Here is a 14,922-nt window from a genome sequence, read left to right on the forward strand (position 1 = left end):
CAACATCCCATCTGAAATACAACTCCCATCTTAGTAAATAAACCCCAGCGGGTCTGTGAAATTATTCTAATGCTGCAGCCACAGGGATTTGTACAGACAGTGGTCCTTATTCTGGTTCAATCATAAAGGCAAATTCCTTCTCAAATGGTCAAAACCATGTGCACTGCAGGTGGGGCAGATGTAAAATGTGCAGAGAGAGTTACATTTGGGTGAGCTATTTAGTTTCTGTGCAGGGAAAATACTGGCTGCATTATTTTTACACTGCAATATAGATCTCGCTTTGAAGAAAACCCCACCCAAATCTAATTCTCTCTGCACAAGTTACATCAGCCCCCCCACCCCTGTGCAGTGCACATGGTTTTGTCCATTTGAGAAGGAATTTGCCTTTGCGAGTGAACCAGAATAAGGACCAGTGTCTCTGATCCACTGCATGTGTACAAAGACGCACCATTGTTTACACATTTGTGGCACTATTGGTCATGTGATTACCCTGTGGTTGTTTGGAATGTTCAGTGAAGGAAGCTGCCAGAGCCTTTACAGCTGCATGCAATGATGCAGTCGTAGGTTTAGACATATTCAGTGAGTACAATGGGGGGATGGGGTGAGAACAGTCGCACAGGAAAAGTATGTGAATTTTTTAAACAGGAATAACCCTCATAGATAATATCCTTCAGGTAATGCTATGTAGAACACAAGAGGGTGTGCTATCACTGGACATAAATTGACATCTAAAAGGTAGCGAAAGTATGGACACACAATAGACAAATTGACACACATGAAACACAAATGTGAGTTAAAAAGGATAATATCCCTAACTCAGTGTGAGCCCACCTAAATCTCCCTACTATTTTCTATATAACGGATAGCAAGTCAGAATCCACTTATGTGTTTGAATGTAGGTTAGCTAATAGCTTTAATAGGAAACTGACTCGCTTAAATCCAATGTGCTGCAGGTGCAATTCAATATTGCACTGATGTGGTTAAATGACCATTAATGTGCCCTGCAAAGATTCACAGTCGGGTACAAAAAGTATATGACCCGCATGAAAGACAGCGGTGGGTCCCTGGTTCACTGCAATCTCACTGGTGTCCTTCAGTGTGGACGGCGTCTGATGTGAACTGCCACTTCACATTCAGAGCGCCGCACCACAACCGAACCTGGGAGAGGGATAGTGGGAGCCAGTCAGCCTCAGTTGTGACTCCCACTATCTCTCTCCCCTCATACCAATGTAAATTGTTGTGTAAATGTATCCAATATAGCTGCACTAGCGAGCGTCAGTTTCCACTGGGCCTGCTGTCAGAGCCGCGGCGTGTGACGTCCACACCCCCAGTTTTCGGCTCATCCGACAGGCTAAGGACCTCCGGCATCTCCAAACACGCGCCCGGGTCCTTCCTGTCAATCAGCGGGGAACAGCCGCAACTCCGTGTCCAGGTTCGGTTGTGGTGCGGCGCTCTGAATGTGAAGTGGCAGTTCACATCAGACGCCGTCCACACTGAAGGACACCAGTGAGATTGCGGTGAACCCAGGACCCGCCGCTGTCTTTCATGCGGGTCATATACTTTTTGTACCCGACTGTGAATCTTTGCAGGGCACATTAATGGTCATTTAACCACATCAGTGCAATATTGAATTGCACCTGCAGCACATTGGATTTAAGCGAGTCAGTTTCCTATAAAAGCTATTAGCTAACCTACATTCAAACACATAAGTGGATTCTGACATGCTATCCTTTATATAGAAAATATAATGGAAATAGAAGGAAAAGAGAAAGCGGAATTATTCAATGAATCTTTTGCTTCAGTATTTACAAGGGAAGAATCTCCAGAAGATCTCCACATATTAAATGCTCGGCTCTTGATTGCTCCCAAACTGTATGTTTGAGTGAGCAAATACCGGTAGTCAAAAATAGATTACAGAACCTAAATAGTAACAAATCTCCTCGCCCAGACGAAATACACCCTAGGATACTAAAATAATTGAGTTCTGTCATAGCACTACTATTATATCGGATATTCGAGGAATCAATAAACTCAGGGATGGCAGTACGATGTGTGGCATAATGGGTAATGGGCATTATGGCCTGTGGCAATATGTGTAATGGGCATTACGGGTGTTCGGCATAATGTGTAATGTGCATTATGGTGTGTGGCATAATATGTAAACAGCACAGGGGCGGGTCTAGACTGTTCTTTTAGGGGGCAATTTACAAGTGAATCTCCTCCTGGCATATCCTCCTTCTGGTCTTAACTCCTCCTCCTCTTTTGGGTGGTCACTTTGTTTATTCAAATGTTTATACTGTATATATTATCTACTGTATGTTTATATGTTTACTCTCTGTACTCTGTAAGTGCATCTATAGAAAGTGACATTATACAGTAGGGAGCATTAGCAATGATTAGAGCATAGCTGTCTGACACCCAGCCCTTAAAAAACTCACAAAAAAAATTGTTTACTAAGAAAAGTCGGAGGAAGACGTAGAATGAGTGGAATGAATTCTAACTGCCAACATTGGGTTTGTGTTCCTTCAGTGTTTTTTCCAGCTATGTTGCCAAGCATATGTTTTATTTTACCACTGAGCTGCACTAAGGAGATATATTCATAAACTGGGGTCCGTTTATGTTACATCATCTTACTATTATGCTGCTTTCACATTGCCTAAATGTTTGACCCGGTATTTTGAAACGGTATTTAAAACGGTATATTACCATTTTAAACCCCTTTCACACTGCACATAAATACCGGGTCTCAAGTAGGTTTGCAGTGTGAAAGCAGGACAGACAGTAGCTATAAGACAGCATAGTGCCAGGGACGTGCAGTCAGGGGAGGCAGTGCCTCCCCTGTCATTAATGATTAAAATAATAATAAAATACAAAGAAAATACTTATGACACATATTATGTGTCATAAGTATATGCTTTGTATTATTATCATAATTTTTACTCTATTTGTTTTTTTTTTTATTAGTTTAGGAGGCACCAAGAGCGGTGCCTCCCGCTGTCCATATTACAGTTATGGACTGTCAGTTAGGCTGTCAGGGGCTGGCAATGGGCAGGGCTTAGAACAGGGCTGTAAAAGCTCATTTAAAAAAGTTGTATAGGCGGCACCTATAGCGGTGCCTCGGTGGCAGGAACGTGCTTTTCTGCCTATATGACAGCACGCCCCTGTCACTGAGACAGATGTGATTGGGCACAGTGGCGCTGTCTCAGTGACAGGGGCGTGCTTTCATATAGGCAGAAAACACGTCCCTGACTGCCACTAAGGAACTTCCATAGGTGCCGCCTATAGCATAGTGCTGTTCTTAGGTGGACGAGCCAGGGCTCCTCTGCCTGGCTCGTCCGCTCACTTGTAATGCGGGCGGGCGGCTATGCCAGGCTGGGCTGACGGGCTCCTCTGTATGAGCCACTTGTAATGCGGGCGCGAGTCACCGGCTATGCCGCGCTGGGCTGCTGGGCTCCTCTGCCTGGCTCGCCCGCTCACTTGCAATACGGGCGGGCGGGCGGCTATGCCGGGCTCGGCTGCCAGCTCCGCTGCTTTCATGCTGTGCTCCCCAGTGTCCGGGGTTTCTCTTCCGCCTCCCGCCGGCACTTCTGTCCCCGGGTGGCTATGCTGCGCTGGGCTGCCGGGCTCCTCTGCCTGGCTCGCCCGCTCACTTGCAATACGGGTGGGCGGCTATGCCGGGCTCGGCTGCCAGCTCCCGCTGCTATCATGCTGTGCTCCCCAGTGTCCGGGGTTTCTCTTCCGCCTCCCGCCGGCACTTCTGTCCCCGGGTGACTGTCCCTGGAACGCTCCTGCCAGTCTGTCATTCTGCATGGGTAAGCAGTGACTTTCTAAAATGTGTGTTTGGCACTTGTGGAGGGTGGGGGCTGTGATTTTTTAGGTGGCACAGGTGTTTGTGTGTGTTTGTGTTAAGGGACAGACTTGTGTGTATTTGTGTTAAGGGACAGAAGTGTATAACTGTGTATTTGTGTAAAGTGACAAAGGTGTTTACTGTGTGTTTGTGTAAAATAAGTGTGGTTTTAAATAAAAGGAGTATATTGGCCCAATGTACTAGCCTCTGCATTCAGTGGCTGTGCTGGGTGCTGGCTGTATGCATAGGTTCTTTTAAAGAGGCAGACATTTACAAGGCAAAACCATGCATTGTAAATGATTGCCCTTTTAAAAAAAACCTCAGAGTTCGGCCGGCATCCCTTACTGCGGGTGCCGGATGGCTCCCCGACAGTCGGGATTCCGACAGTCATTACTCCGACGTCGGAATCCCGACTGCTCCCTCATGGGGGTCCACGAACCCCATAGTGGGAGAATAAAATGGGTGGCGAGAACAGCGAGCCCGCAAGGGGTTTCGTTGCGCTCCCCCCGCTGTGCAGTCGGGATTCCGATGTCTGACTAATGACTGTTGGAATCCCGACCGTCGGGGATTTATACCACACCCCCGTACTGCCAGAGGCTAGTACATTTGGCTGTATGTTTTTTTTTAAGTGAAAAAGGTATGTGGGCAGACCCCAGTGTGGCTTGGTGGAGTCAGCGATGATGGGGTCTATTCTTCCGGTTCTCTGCTGCTTACGCAGAGGGATGCTACCGCACCTGCCTGTCAGCGCAGAACAACCCGGACCCACCGCTCCACACAGAGTCTTTTGGCGGTGGCTCCACCAAGCGAGTGCCTCACCAACCATGAACCTCACCGCACGTCACTGCATAGTGCATATGTAATGAGCCGCTCATTACATATACATATATGTAATAAGCGCAGTGCATATGAATGAGCCGCTCATTACATATGTACATATGTAATTAGTGGCTCATTACATATGCACTGCGCTCCCATAGCTACTGCCTGAGTCCTATATACCGGTTCAGAGATGTTCACACTGCATAAAAAACGGCTCTGAATCGTGTAGGACTCTGCTTTTTATCCGTTTGCAAATACCGGTTATTTTTAACCGGTAAATGCAGACTGGTGCTTTCATACAGCAGCTCTAACCGTTTTAAAAGGCTATATACCAGTTAAGAGCTGCAGTGTGAAAGGGGTATTACATTACATTACACAATATCTCAATTCAGCTCACAAACTGAAAGTTTGTGACATATCAAATACATTACCAATTGCCAGGGACAGCCGGTGATGTGCCCGCAAAATTGTGCAGGCTCATCACTGGGTGGGACCCAACATGTGGGGCGGCCTTGCCTTGTGCTGGGCAGCCCCAGCAGTCTGCCGACATGGGTTGTATTTTTGCAAAAATTCGAAAGCTACAACCCAAGCTGAATAAGGTCCTATATGAAGCTACTTTTTTTTTTAAATGAAGTACAAGGTGAGATTTAAATTGAATTATCTTACCTTTGATGCTCTGGCAGATAGCTGATAAATAGTGTCTGACTGCAATGCCACAGGTGATGGGTTTGAATCCCAGGTATCATAGCATCTTGAAATGTAATAAAGGACAGTAAAGCAGATGTAATAAGCCTGGTGAAGTGGTAAAGTGGTGATGAACCAGAAGGTTATAACGCACCAATCAGCTCCTAACAAGTTACAGGCTGAGTTTGAAAAATCACAGTTAGGAGCTGACTGGCTGTTGAATTATTACCTTCCTCTTTATCATTTCACCAGGCTTCATACATCTGTCCCAATGCGACTGAGGGATAAATGTATTAAGCCTTAAGAAGTGATAAAGAGGAGGGTAAAAAAAAGTGATAAAGGACCATCCAATTAGCCCCTAACTACAATGTTACAGATTGGGGTTGAAAATTACAGTTAGGAGCTAATTGGCTTTTCCTTTATCACTCTTTATCACTTTCCACTTTATCACTTAAGTCTTAATACATTTGGCCCTATACAGGGCTATTTTTCAGCAGGCTCCAGCAGGAACTGAGGCCCTTATTCTAGTTCACTCTTTCTGACAAAATATTTCTTAGATGGACAAAACCATGTGCACTGCAGGTGAGGCAGGTGTTACTTGTGCAGAGATAATTAGATTTGGGTGGGGTTTAACACCTGCCTCACCTGCAGTGCACATGGTTTTGTCCATCTAAGAAATATTTTGTCCGAAAGAGTGAACTAGAATTAGGGCCTCAGTTCCTGCTGGAGCCTGCTGAAAAATAGCCCTGGCCCTATATAACAAAAAGCTTTCAAGTTATGTTCATGAATGTTGTATATGTAGTAGAGATGTGCGGGCTCGGATTCCACAGATCCGAGCCCGCATGGACGTCATCAATCCGGGCCCGGATACGAGCAGCGCTCGGCGCTTCCCGCCTTACTCGAATCCGGGCGCACGGGCAAAACGTCATCGCCCGGCGTCGGATTCTCGCGAGATCACGGAACCCTTAAATTCCGCATCCAATATCGGAGAAGGGTAGGAAAGGGTGTGCTGCTGCTGCTGTGTGGTCTCTGCTGGGGCCCGTGCTGCTGTGTACTGTGTCTCTGCTCAGTGATCAAGACATCACCATTGCAAGGATGACTGGTGCTGTGTTTTGTCTCTCCTTTGTGCTGGGGCCTGCCTCTGCTGAGTCTGCTCCTGTATAGTCAGTCACAGTGTGATAGTCCACTTGTGCTGCTAGTGCCACTGCCCTGTGACCAAGCTTACGCGAAACACGTGTTAGGACGCACGTGGCCACGCCCACCGCCCCCACCAGTGCCGGCTAACAACTCCATACTGAGACGGAGTTGTCTTCCAGCTATCCCTCTGTCATCATATGCACGGCGCCTCAGTGCGCACCATACGGCTTGCACTCACTGCAGCCATCCACGCTCCTGCCTTGGACTTACTTCCCATTTGTGAACATTGTCCTCCCCACCGGCCGTAGCCGGCGCAGGTAACGGGGGTAAACCCCCTCATACCCTGGTCTCACCAGCATTTACTAATTACATTATTATCTCTATATCTATTGTAAAATCGGTAAATTGTGAAACGTGGGACCCCCCCTTTTTAGTTAGACTGCAATTGTCAGTGTGGATTCAACTAGCACTACCTTCATAATTATCATGCTTGTACTTTATATGTGTCTATTAGTTTATCTAGCATAATATTCACTTCTGAACCGCTACAGTGGCATTTTTCCAGTACATATGTGCGTGCTGTTAACCCTGCATACCTTGTGACAGCATATATATATAGTTTCTCTAAGTGCTATACCTATTTGTGATCTTGACTAGCACCATCTGTATCACTATCCTGTTTGTGCACTATATGTGTCTATAGGTTATTCAGCAGAATATTAGCCTCTGAACTGCTATTGTTACATTTATAAATTACATATGTGCATGTAATTAACCCTGCATATTTGGTGACAGCTAAATATTTTGCCAATACCCATTTGTGATTCTCACTAACCCTCCACTCATGTTCAGTATTTGGACATTTGACACCCATAATACCTATTTAATCAGTGTCTGATTACATCTGTATGGTCTGTTGGGAGACCTCACACTTTCTATTAAGTTATGTGTATACCTATTACTTTACAGAATTGTAAGGACTGAATTAACCATTATTCTCAGCCCTAATCCTCCCAATCAATAACCGGATTCCCCGGTGTGCTTCTGGTGTCTTTTGTAACATATACACTGACACTAGGGACCGATTTCCCTTCTATCTAGGGACCGTGGGTACATTTACAAAAAATTTTTCTCCATAATTAACCTCCGCTTGTGTATAAAACCTATTGTCTTCAAGCACTAAGGGCACCTATTCCTCATCTTTCCCCTTTCAGTTTAGAGGAGCTATCGCATGATCCTCTGACTCTCATCAAATTATTCGATGCTAGCATGATATTTGACAGCAGAGATGAGGGTCCCGTTTGTTAGCACCTTCTACCACTAAGCTATCCATCTTTTCGTGGCTCTCTCATCCACCCAGCCAGCACAAGCACTCCTGCAATGCTATTTGAGTAACAGGCCTGCTCTGATCTGAACGGTTTGGACAGCAGAAGCTCACCTTGGCTCACCCTTCGAATTGACACCGGAAGTAACCAGCAAGGGCCATACAGCCATACTTCACTGGACCGCCTGTAATCCATCCGAACACAGAAGCTAAGCAGTGATAGGCTGGATAAGTACCTACATGGGGGACCTATAGGGAATATCCAGTGCTGTATTCATCCACTGGGGCAGTACGCCTGTTAACTCTGTTGAGGTGCAGCCACAATTATCTTAAAACCCTCCCTTCTCTTTTCCTCTCTTGCCCCAACTGTCCATACCCATCTCTGCCGACACTGGGGTGGATAATTTAATGGTGGTGCACAGTGACCTGTGTCTTGTCCGATTGCCGATACCGTATATTATTTATAAAAATCGGGTCTAGGCAAACAATCTTATCTAAACATTTTCGCTCTTGTATCAATTATTACTGTCTGATATTGCCACTAATAGTGGCGGGAGTCCATCGCGTCTGGTACCCCCTAATAATCACATAATCGGTGTGTAGATATTGTTATTTGAACCTTTTTATTAATTAAGCTTTCAATTAAAAGTTAAGTTTTATTGTTATCTCCATTTACACATACATCTAATTGTTTATCTTTTCAAGTGTGCCCCAAAAACCCTGTTGGTTCTTCTTCAGCCCTCTTCTAGGCTACCTCATTTCCTGTATAGTCAGTCACAGTGTGATAGTCCACTTGTGCTGCTAGTGCCACTGCCTGCCCTGCACTGCCTAGTGTCTGCTGCAGTCTGCTCTCTGCTGTTGCCACTGGCTAGTGCCTACCAGTACCTACAGTATTGCAGTATATAATTCCAGTGTGCTGTTGCCCCTGGCTACCAGTACCTATCACAGTATATAATTCCAGTTTGCTGTTGCCACTGGCAGTGGCTACCAGTATTTTATTTATTGCAGTATATAATTCTAGTCTGCCGTTGCCACTGGCTACCAGTATTTATCGCAGTATATAATTCCAGTCTGCTGTTGCCGCTGGCTACCAGTATTATCTATCACAGTATATAAATCCAGTCTGCTGTTTCCACTGGCTACCAGTATTTATCGCAGTATATAATTCCAGTCTGCTGTTGCCGCTGGCTACCAGTATTATTTATCACAGTATATAAAAATCCAGTCTGCTGTTTCCACTGGCTACCAGTATTTATCGCAGTATATAATTCCAGTCTGCTGTTGCCGCTGGCTACCAGTATTATTTATCACAGTATATAAAAATCCAGTCTGCTGTTTCCACTGGCTACCAGTATTTATCGCAGTATATAATTCCAGTCTGTTGCCACTGGCTACCAGTATTTATTGCAGTATATAATTCCAATCTGCTGTTTCCACTGGCTACCAGTACTATCAGTCCAGGGGTGCCCACATGTGTGCTGTATCCATCCAGGGGTGCCCACATGTGTGCTGTATTTGTCCAGGGGTGCCCCCATGTGTCCTGTATCAGTCCTGGGGTGCCCGCATGTGTGCCGTATAATTCCAGGGGTGCTCCATGTGTCCCATATCAGACCAGGGGAGCTGCCCTTTTTTTTAATAAAATAAAATTAAGGTGTTTTTTTTTTTTTTACTGCAAGGGCTGTTAAATGCGCTGTAGTCCAGGGGTGAGCCAAGAGTGCTGTATAATTCATGGGGTGTTGCTAAGTAAGGTGTGCTGCTCTTTTTTATAATTAAAAGAATACACATTTTTATTTTTACTGCAGGAATTTGTCTGCCAAATAATTCCATGCCTGCTGCCATGTGTGCCGTAACAGTCCAGGGGTGCCGCCATCTGTGCCGTATAATTCCATGTGTGCTGTATCAGGTCAGGGGTGCCACCATCTGTGCCGTATAATTCCTGGGGTAAGCCAAGTCTGCCGTATAATTCATGGGGTGCTGCCAAGTGTGCTGTATTAGTCCAGGGGTGATGCTAAGCGTGCCATATCAGTCCAGGGGTGATGCTAGGTGTGCCGTATCAGACTAGGGGGGATGCTAAGTGTGCCATATCAGTCTAGTGTTTGTGCCGCACACTTGTGTGGCTTATCATAGTTATCCAGCTACCTCGGTGCAACCTTTTGCCCTAAAAACAATATTGTAAGATGTGAGCTGTTCAGAATAGACTGTAAATGAGTGGAAATGAATGTTATTGAGGTTAATATAGCGTAGGAGCAAAAAAAAAAAAAATTCTGCGATTTTAGCAGTTTTTACGCTTTTTTAACAAAAAAATCAGAACCCAAAACCCAAGAAATCCAAACACAAAACACTTAGGAGGTGTTTTGGCAAAACCCATTAGAACCCAAAACCTCAAGGTAATCAGAACCTAAAACCCAAAACCCGAAAAGTGGCCGGTGTACATCTCTAATATGTAGGAGGGGTAGGGAAAGGAGATGCCAGGCAGGAGGAAGTTACAAGTGAAAATTATTAAAGCTGGAAAACAACATGTGCTGTCAACAGCATACCCTGCTCTGCAGCGCTATGTATGGTGGCACACTCTGTACCTCCCTAGTGACAGCCCTGCCAATGACTGCCTGTTACTGGTCACAGGCCAAGAATAACAATGTTCTTCATTGCAAAGAAGAGCATGATACAAAAATGAGTTATTTATTACATTGCAAATTACTCATTGTTGTAAAATGTTGCTAGGTTGTGGAATTTTTTACCATTTCATGGTCATTTTAAGCTGTATCTACTTGACACCTAATACAGCATTGCTGTCAGTCTTCATTTTATTTATTTTTTTAATCACTTGAGTGGTATGGCTGGGAATTTTCCGGGCTCAGCTGTGCCTCCGCAATGGGCTGCCCCGGAAAATTTCCGGGCATACCACTGAGATGAAGGTGTGCACCAGTGGTGCTTGCAGCTGTGCACCACTGGCGCATCACCTGTCTGGGCACCCCCCAGTGGCCGCTCTCTTCTCCCCTCCCATCGCTCCCCCTCACCTTTCTGCTCTGGCGATCGTACGTAGATCGTAAAGCTCCTCTGCCCCCGCCACCATTAGTTCTAGTAAGCAGGCGGCAGGCTTGGGGATGTTCGGTGTGGCTTGGGGGGGACTCGGGATTTTGGGTGCCGAGACCTCTCGAGACGCCCCTAACATCCCCGAGCATGGCAGCTGTTATAATCGGCGACTGGGGCAGCGGCAGGGCTCAGGAGCTCCGGCGTATGGAGCAGAGATGAGGGGGAGGGAGAGCAACAGGAGGCGGGGGAGTGACAAGGGGGAGTGACGGGTTTGGCCCACAGCTCTTTGGTGGGTTTTACTGGGGCAGGACAAAACCGCCCTGGTAGGTTTCTCCTGCCCCAGCAAAACCCACCACTCAAGGGGTTAAAGCAAAAATATGGATGTTACATTTATATTCAGACACTGAAGAATATCGGGACTTTAAGCTTTTGCCCACCATGCGGAACTTGATAGTATAAAAAGCAGTACGGTCCCAGGCAAACCATGACGGTGACCCCAGTAATGTCGGGTGTGGATCAAAGAATACACAGTATCTAGGTAGACATTCAATAGGTCGATACTACAAAGGGAGACATGTAATAGTTGCCATTGACAAAGGGTTAACACAAAAGTCGCAATGGAGAAGGCCGACACAAAAAGTGTTTTTGGTGTCAATGTCGACACCTTAACATGTGGACCCATAATTAGTGCAGCAGTCCATAAAAAACTATCTGGCAAAACTCATGTCAATCTTATCTAATTTATTAACAAGTTTTTTTTATACAGTACACACATATTCCGCAGCACTCCCGTAAGTACGGTACGCATAACTATAAAATTTGGAAGACTACACTCCTGGTGATCCCGATAAAAAGATACCTTTACATACACATCAGTACATGCTTTCTAGTGAGTTTGGTACGCCTAACTAGTTCCCTCTATCCTCCTAGTCATTGGCCCCTTTTTTCCAGTGTATATCTCACGGTTCTTTTTTATCCATTCATTTCTATACTTTCAACGAGGGACACCTTGATGGGAATATATACACCACAGACCTCACCCTAAAGAAACCTTTATAGGAGTTTATATACTACTCCAGGTACTAGGTGTTATAACTGGTGGATCCAAACTTGATGGTAGTGACCTCTTCCGGGCAGGGTTCTGTCTAAGGAGGATCTTCAGAGCAATAATCCTCAATCACCCAGAGTTCAGACTTGTAGAACACACCAGCAGGTCTTTGTGCTTATAACAGCCGCCATTTCCCTTAAGGCGAGACGGTACTGGATCCCGCCAGGACTTACGCCGCTGGTGGTAGTACAAGCTGAACCGCAGGTGACCCGAACCCAGGGCAGGTGACAGGGGGGGTCAAGGGGGACAAGTGTGAGGGGCCCCAGAGATCTGAAGGGCCCCAGAGTTTCCATGCCCCAGCATGGCCACTGACTGTACTAGCTGGCCTGTCAGTGACCTTTGGGGTCTGGCTGTGACTGTGCACCATCTGTTTTTGGCTGAGTCTGACTGACTCAATGTTTGCCATTGCCATCTACTGTGTTCGCCCGACCACTCGGTGCGCAGAGCCATCTACTCTGTGTGTGTGCATGGCCTGGGGCCGCAGGCGCACAGCTGTACCCCCCGCAGGTGCTGTGGCCTCAGTCTCTGGCTCCTGTACTTTTACTGTGCATGCGCAGGTCGTCTGTTCCGCACTCTGTAAAAGACCTGCCCTGCCTGCTCATAGTGCTCAGCATTCTTTTGTGAAAGCGACAGGCCCGCAGCAGCCGGAGCCAGCAGGAAGCAGCAGCCAGGAGCCAAACCAGCAGGACTGACAATGAGAGAAGTCCGCACCTGAAAGCAGGATCTGGAGCAGCGAAAGGTTAAATGAGGCTGATGAAGAAGAGTGTTGTGTGGATTTGGGATTAGGTGGGGGGCCCCAGAAATATCATTGTACAGGGCCCCACGATTTCTGTTGCTGGCCCTGCCCGAACCAATGCCAGCTGGAAGGAGGTTCCTACTAGGAGACTGGAAAACAACTATAAATGCAAGGTGGAAACTAGAAAGTGTATAGGGAGATTAACAACAGAGAGGAGGCAGTGGCTGAGAGGCGGAAGAGTGAGATGATGAATAGTGACAGACAATAAAAGCTGGACACAGGCTGATGGAGATGGGTAGAGCAGAGAACACAGGAGGCAAAATAATGGAGAAACTGGGTCTAGTAGAACTGGAGAGGAAAACAATAAGGAACACACTGGTAATAATGGGACAATACTGAATACAATACAGGAAAACAGACAGTATAACTGACTGAAACACAATAGAGTGTGAATGGAAAACAGAGCTGGAGGAATTCTGAGGACTGACAGGAGACAGAACTGGAATACTGAGACTGACTGGTAACTAACTAGGACAAATGTAAAGAGCTGAGTATCTACGGGACACACTGCAACTGTGAGATATGACCCAGTTCTGGGAGAGAGGCAGACCAGGAAGATATAGGGAGCATGGACCAATCAGAATGGCTGGAAATACAAAAGCCTCCAGAAACACAAATTAACTGCAGCTGAGGGCCAAACCCATAGTAATGGGATAATTATACCACAGGTTTGTGCACAGAGCAAACACAAAGCAGCAAAACTGCCAGAGGTGGCTAGAGCACTAGGCAAAGACTGTAAAGCTATATTTTACTAATGTAATAGATACCAGCATAATTGTGTGAAATGGCTATAGTGTGTGGGTAATGGAAGCAGGATCACAAGGGAGGGGCAAATGTATGATTCAGAGAACAGCATGGACCTCCTATAGGGGCAGATTCAGAGATGGCAGCAGTGTCGATGTATGCTATGGAGCAATTTAGAGGCTCCCTGCAAGTATCATGATGGTAATGGCAGTCATAATGAGGATTTATTCCAAAAAAGATTGATGGTCAGGGACCATTTGTGGTCGGTAACAGGGAATTGGTGCATACTTGCCTACTTTTAAAAACTAGATTCAGGGAGATTGTAGTTGGTAGTAGAATTTTGCACAGCAAAAAAGGGGGCATGTCATGCTCCGCCCAAAGGGCGTGTCTAGTTCCATATATGGAGAGTGTGAAAAGTGATTGTGAATGTGGCACCTAGCAGCGTGGGTGTGTACCGCGACATCTCAGAGGAATATTTTAAAATGACTTATATCCAAATCTAGATGAGCCCCAAAGCAGTTAGTAAGAGCTACTATACTTGGTAAAGTGCTGGTAAATGGCGCTGATGATTCAATGTAAATGTATCTGTCTCTCATTCCTTTTTTCCCCAAAAATGTAACAGAGTAATGTGGGCTAGGTGAAATGAGGGAGATTGTTCGACTAATGAGGGAGAGAGGGAGATTGCTGCTATTTCAGGGAGACTCCTGCAGAATGCAGGAGGGTAGGCAACTATGAATCGGTGACTCAAGCGCAGGTAGTCCCGTACTACCGTATGGGACAGGTCACAGCCATAGGCGAATCTAGAATTATGGTAATGGGTGGTCCCAGATCTAGACATAACAGCAGGGGGGCTTTTGCGCGTGGGATTTTGGTCCCGTGAAACTGGGCTGTTTGCAGTGGCGTAGCTTTATTTGGGGCGCCCCCCCGCCGTTATTGGGGGGGGCGCCCCCCCTCCCCGCCCATCCGCCCATGCCCCCCCCCCGGCTGCCCGTGCCCCCCGTACCCCCTCCCCCCATTGCCGCATGCTTACCTGTCCGCGCGTCCCGGCTCCCCTCCTGGCTTCAATTAATTCTATGCAGACGGACCATGATAAAATGACCGCCCCCATACCGCAGACAGTTTCAGAGAACAGTCTGCTTTATGGGGCGGCCATTTTATCGTGGTCCGTCTCCGTAGCATTGATTGAAGCCAGGAGGGGAGCCGGGACGTGCGGACAGGTAAGCCTGCGGGGATGGGGGGCGGGGGGATTACTATAGCACCGCAGCCCCCCCGGCGCCCCCATATGCACAGCGCCCCCCCCGCGCGACCGTGGGGGCCGCGGTGCTATAGCTACGCCACTGGCTATTTGGTTCCAGAGAAATCTGCCCTCAAAGAACATAAACAGTCATGAAATTACATTTAAGAAATGAAAAAAAAAAAATGGTTTAACC

At 46.6% G+C, this 14,922-nt stretch overlaps 1 pseudogene; it reads left to right on the plus strand.

Annotated features, from left to right (window-relative positions):
* The first annotated feature begins 7,969 nt into the window (after nt 1-7,969).
* LOC146040340 (5S ribosomal RNA) lies at nt 7,970-8,088 on the plus strand (annotated as a pseudogene).
* The last annotated feature ends 6,834 nt before the right edge of the window (nt 8,089-14,922 follow it).

Source organism: Crinia signifera, chromosome 1 (genome assembly GCF_055691185.1).
Source record: "Crinia signifera chromosome 1, ASM5569118v1, whole genome shotgun sequence".
Classification (NCBI taxonomy): domain Eukaryota; kingdom Metazoa; phylum Chordata; class Amphibia; order Anura; family Myobatrachidae; genus Crinia; species Crinia signifera.